The sequence below is a fragment of the Thermobia domestica genome, chromosome 9, assembly GCF_964235325.1.
Source record: "Thermobia domestica chromosome 9, izTheDome1.hap1.1, whole genome shotgun sequence".
Lineage (NCBI taxonomy): Eukaryota > Metazoa > Arthropoda > Insecta > Zygentoma > Lepismatidae > Thermobia > Thermobia domestica.
In genome coordinates this window covers 28,412,103-28,417,670 of record NC_137462.1, presented here as the reverse complement: position 1 = coordinate 28,417,670, position 5,568 = coordinate 28,412,103, and positions in this window count along the sequence as shown.

Here is a 5,568-nt window from a genome sequence, read left to right as displayed (position 1 = left end):
AAGGTTTAATTTCGTCTAGTGTGTACTTGTTCTCGATGTGTCTGTTTGTACTCCATATTACCACTTACGATAACCCAAGAAACTACATATTGTGGAAACGAAACCATCATAAAATGTACCGACTAAAATGTTATTACCTATTTCAAGAAAAGCAAATTTATTTATTTATTTGTTTTGAGTGCGACATCTCTTGCATGTGTTTTGTGATAGCATTCATCACACAATGAATCTGATACTTTTTGACAGAAATAAAACGAGTGTAACTATAAGTTCAGAGAACAGTTTTAGTAACAACTAAAAACACGTTTTACATAGTACATCATAGAACATATGTATACATATATAAGATGTAAAAATATATTGATGAAAAAAGTCTTAGTGGGATGAGCAATACAAAGTAGGATGGTTTTATCAGATAATAGTTGTACAAATAGTTGACCTCTCCTCCAATCAGACACTTCAGTTTGTTAGTTTTATGTTAAGCTAAACAAGTATTACAACCCTATTGACTCTTTATTGACTTATCCAATCAGGCGTGGTTACTTTAGTGGAGGCATTTATTCTCACACCTTTGAATAACATATGATAAAGAAACTGTCATTTTTGAAGAATTTAGATTTAAATATTTATTTATAAAATAGAAATAAAATCGTTAAAACATTTTTTGAAAAATCTGCAATTTTCAACTTTACTCGTCCAGTAACCTACATTTATTTTTGGAAGTAGAAAACTGTGTCGATTGGTAGCGATGGTCGCTTCGATAAATCACACGACTGGACATCGAAGAATAAATTTCTCTTCATGTAAGGGTCATGAAAGTTTAAAATCCGTCGACATCTCGAATTCAAATTATTTCACGATCATATTTTTAAAAAAATCCTTGAAGTAGACAGTAAAAATACGTTCTGTACAAAGTTTGAACTTAAAACTAATACGCTTCTTTATCCTCAAATTTAAGTTTCTAATGGATCCTACGGCAGTGGCGGCGGTTGGACGTTAAAAGTGGGGGGCAAGACATGATCTGAACAATTGTATATCAATGTTAGATTTCCTGCTTGTTTATAACGCTGTTTGATGAAAGGTTGTATAACTAATAGGATACTATCTTTTTTCACTTAAAATACCGCATTTCTATTTTAATAAGAAACTAATTTTCTGCGAGAAACACATCTAACTGCATCCTGGCATATTGTCTTTAGAGGCACGGAAACGGGTAGCGTCAATAATTTCTCATGCTCACTTGCGACCAGCCCCACATGTTTTGTTGGTGGATTTTTCAGGTAAGAAAAAGAAACAGGTGCAAGGTGAAACGAGATTGTATATTGAAATAGGGAAAGTTTGTTTTGACGTACGTATACTATTTGTTTCCGACTTAAACGCTGAATGCTTATTGGGTAGAAATTTCCTTACTCAATCCAAGGCGAAAATAGATTTGGGTAATAATTCTGTTACGGTTGAGAAAGAAGGGAAAGTGGTTAACGTACCTATGCTAAGTAGTCAAGCTGACAATGTCAAAGTTACTAAAATTTTAACTAAAGGTGATATACAGCAAAAGGTAAACTTTGTGTCTCAAGCTGATAATGAAACTAATGTAAATGTTGTTAGCGGCAGTGATGATGAATCGGAATGTTTATTTGAGATTGGAAAGGTAAATGTAGAATGTCCCATAGTAAATAATTTGGCAAGTGAAAAGCGTAAATTAGAAAAAGAATGGGTTAATCATGTTGTTCTCTCTAACCAAGCTTACGATAAAATTCGAAATTCTTGTAGTAATAAAAAAGAAATGAAAGTTTTAAATTTGAAAATTGCCAATGAAGATAAATTTTTGTTCGATTATTATTCACAACAAATTTCAGAGATTGATTGTGAGATCGAAAAATCACAATTGTAAGTCATTAGATAAAGTTGCAGTTTCAATTTCAGAAATACGGGAAAAGGTTAAGGAAGCAAAACTGATTTTCAGAAGAAAAAATTGTTAGGTTGTTGAAACATAGGAAAATTTTAAAAAATATACCCGGACGCTGTAATAAATCTGAGTACGCTATTGAGGTAGATACTGATCAACCTTTAGTTAAAAGGCAATATACATTACCATACAAATTCAAAGAACATATTGATTCACAAATTGATGAGTGGTTACGATGTGGAGTAATAGAACCTTGTGTATCTATTCATTCTCATCCAATTTTCTGTGTCCCAAAGAAAAGCACTAGTAAGATGCGTGTAGTAGTGGATTTAACGGTTTTGAATTCCCATGTAAAAATAAAACAATTGAAAGTAAACAAAATAGATGACTTGTTGTTGAAGTTTCAGGGTGCAAAGTATGTAACAAATATCGATTTAGTAGGAAGTTACACGGAAGTTCCAATTTCTGAAAATTGTAGAGATTATACAGCATTTTCTTGGAATGGAAAGATGCATAGATTCACATCCATTCCTTTCGGATACGCAAATGGAGGTGTAGGATTAATGGCTTGTCTTTTGGTTGTGTTAGGTCATGCATTATTTGAAAAATTGGTCACGTATATTGATATTTCAGTACCAACTTTTTCTTTGATGAGCAGTTAGAAATTTTGAATTTGTTGTTTACGAAATTAGAAGAAGCTAACATGACTGTAAATTTAAAGAAATCTTCATTTTGTAACACGAGCTTCCAATTTCTTGGATTCGTAGTCACACCTGAAGGCGTGAAAAAGAATCCATCATACGTTGAAACAATTCGAACATTGTCCCGTCCCAAGAATGTAAAGGAACTAAAGCGAGTATGAGGTTTATTTGAATGATGTTCCAAATTCGTATATCATTTCGCTCATCTAGCCAATCCGTGGTTTGAACTCTTGGAAAAGAATAAAAGGTGGATTTGGACCGACGAGTGTGAGCAGAGTTTTGTTAAGCTAAAAGAATCTTTAGCTGAGAAGGTGTTCGAATTGTTAGATCCTTTAACTGGTAAATCGATTGGCTCGCATTCTGTAGACCGACTTAAGGTGTGGAAACCTACGAAATCAACTCGAAAGATTTGGTTAGATTTAGCTGTTAAACACAGTTCTGAAAAGTATCACAATGTAATTTCAAGTGAGTTTAAAAATTCAGAATTAGAAACTAGTGTTGAAACTGTTCTTTGCAATGCCCTAACCACAGTACCTGTGTGTTTGTCTCAAAAGGTGAAGTCAAGAAGTAATAACAAACGGATAAACGAAATTCTAGAAAAATTGTTGGATGTTGGTAAATATTTGAATCTCTTGTACTGTAAAAATCTGTTCATCCGATGTATTGGAATTTGCGTTGGTAAACTTACAAAATCCTTACATGTCATTAAATGAGAGAGTTCAAGTATTATACATATAAAAAAAGTTGTTTGATATGAAGTGAGCAGGCATCTGTGACCAGCTATGCGATTTCCAGATGGCCGTTGATACTTTTTTTTAAAGTAATGGAAAAACAGTTAAGCTGTATGCCAAGTCATAGAGATGAGGTTCCCCCCATGTATTTTGGGTAATACAATATTCTTTTAAAGCTCTTAGTAAGCAATTTTGGTAAAATCCCATTCTTTATTATTTTAGATTTTAACCTTATGTTCTATCTTCCGGCCTCATCTCGGGATAGGGAAACAAATGATTTATTGTGTATAGGTATCTTTAAAATTTAGCAAGGCAGACCCTGTCGAGTAGTCAGAGAGAAGCACAACTAAATTATTACATTATAAAAATTTAGCTGTGGATCTTGAATGCGCCGATAAATTTTTATTAAATCTCGACAAAAGTATATTATTCAATGCTATGTTGAAAATAGTTTTTAATGTGTAATGTGTTTTGAAAATTTATTTACTAATAAGAAAATTTATTTCGTACTTTCATGTTACTGTATTATTGCATAATGTTTGGAGTTAACTAATGAGTTGATATTACGTCGTTTAAATGCTGTAGTTTGAATAATGAAAAATAATATTTTATTATTATCTGACAATCTATCACTTATTAAACCAATGTCTTGATTCATATTGACTACATCAATACCTTGAGGAATAGTATTCTGTGACAAACTATCAACCCTACGGTGTAATATAGCGACATTTCTTTCTAACTTATGAGTCGTGTCATTCAATGCTACTAACATCTTTTCTTTATTTTCTAAATGACTTTCAATATTATTTACAGACTCCTCAATCGATTCATTTTTTTAGAATGCTCGGTCGGCCTTTTCCTAGCATTTACCCAAATCAACCGTAATAATCTCGAGTTCTTTAGTTTTGAACAGTTTTTCCCCATATTTTCTCACATTTATCATTTACCTTCTCGCATCTCTCGTCTATATCCTTAGATATTTGTTCATATCTACCCGAACATTATTTCCTTATTAAGTCTAATTGTACCTCGAGTTTATCGTCAATTTGTTTTTTTGTTGCTTCACTGATTTCTAACATTTTACTTTCCAAAGACTCATTAACCTTTTCTATTTTGCTTTCTAAAGATTCGCGTACATTATTAGTTTGCCCACTAACTTCAGCTATCTTGCTTTCCAAAGATTCGCGTAAAATTTGCATTTCATCTTTATTTGCTTTAATTGCGTCCAACAATAACTTAACGTTACTTTCATCCATTTTGCACGACTAAAAAATTCTAAACACGAGTCAGACTTATATTTTACCTCTACGTTTCTGAACATAAATCACTACTTTCAATTTAACAGTGCAGGAATTCTGTCGTTGCTCGGTGCGCCATTCTTATGACCGGCCGGGTTCGATTTCCCATGTGTGGGCTGTAAATTTTTGTATCCAAAATGGATTTAGTGGTCAGTAAGAAAAATACTTAACTCTGCAGGTGGCAGTGGTTAGAACAAAAGTTAAACGCAACACTTAATTGGACCGTAAACAAAGATGAACTCGTCCGGAGGTTGCCTTTGTATTACCCACCATCCCTGACGCGTCAATCAATGAGGCGTACAGAGTATGTATGAATACCAACACAAAATGCTAAGAATTCCTGTAATGATTTATGTAAGAAACGTGGAAAATATAACTGAAAACAAAATAAATACATAGGATAAATTTTACTTGATCAGCAGGTAATTTACATTTCACACTTACTTATGTGTATCTTTTACTAGTATACTTCTATTGATACATATATATTTCAATATATTTTCAGAACCTTCTAGCCCATTTAATATAGAATAATAAAAGATGAAGAGTTAATTTAAAACGGAATTATATTTTTATTGCCGGCCGATATCAAGATTAGTGGTGCACGACCACTTAGCACACGTTAGTTCACTAAACACTTCACCACTTCTCACATTGTTCTCAGAGGGTTTTGAGAGGGATTTAGTGAAATTCCATAGAGAAGACATCCTTTTGATTTTGTCTTCTTATTCCAAAGATGATTTCAAGGCTCTATCCGGGTTACTTCAACTTACGTCTTCCCATTGTGAAGTTTACGGTAAAATCACTTAATATACGATAAATTGATAGTTGAACAAATGGATTTGTCTTTCACATAACTTTTAGTATTTTACCATAAATATTGACGTAATTGAGCGAAGATTAATTTTTCTTATTGATCAATCATGTTC